The following is a 754-nucleotide window of genomic DNA, read 5'->3' as shown; positions in this document are numbered from 1 at the left end:
GTACAAGTCCCATTTTCATAGCCATTTCTCTTCCCAATAGGTTTGTAGTGTATGGACCTCTCATTACATAAATCCAAAGTGAGTACATATTTCCTTGTCTCTCACAATCTGTCAGAAATTTGCCTTGCAACTCAATTCTCCTCCACGACTTGTGAAGACTGCTTTAGTATTTTTCAAAACAGGGCGCCGTGGCAAGCATCGATAAGTATGTTCTGACATTACTGTAATGTCAGCCCCAGTGTCGATTCTAAATATCACATTTGTCCCATTGATATGCAGATCTTGGAACCACTTGTCATTGTTATTGTCTTCTCCTGTAACGGTTCCTAAGAACCATTCACTGCCTTCATCACTGTCTGTATCTTTAGTTCTTACTGCTCCCACGTTTTTAGTTCTGCACATTATTTCAAAGTGACCCATCTTGTTGCATTTTCGACAGCGTTTCCCTGTAGCAGGACAGGCCCCATAGTCATGTGTTCTGCCACATCTAGTACAGTTTTTCCCTTTAGCTGACTTATCTGCTACTTTGTACTGTGGGTCATTTGTGTCTCTAGCATGCCTCTTTCCAAATGGTTTGTATTTCCTGAATTTGTGTGTAACGACACTTACTTCATTTTCAGTAGGTCGATCATGAGCATTTTGCACTTTGATGAGTTCAGACTGTGGAGCCACACTGATGGCTTTTTCCAGCGTTAAGTCTGGCTCCAATTGTAATTTCTGCGACACTTCAATGTCCGCGATCCCGATGACAATA

Source organism: Monopterus albus, unplaced genomic scaffold (genome assembly GCF_001952655.1).
Source record: "Monopterus albus unplaced genomic scaffold, M_albus_1.0 scaffold172.1, whole genome shotgun sequence".
NCBI lineage: Eukaryota > Metazoa > Chordata > Actinopteri > Synbranchiformes > Synbranchidae > Monopterus > Monopterus albus.
This window is presented reverse-complemented; position numbering follows the sequence as displayed.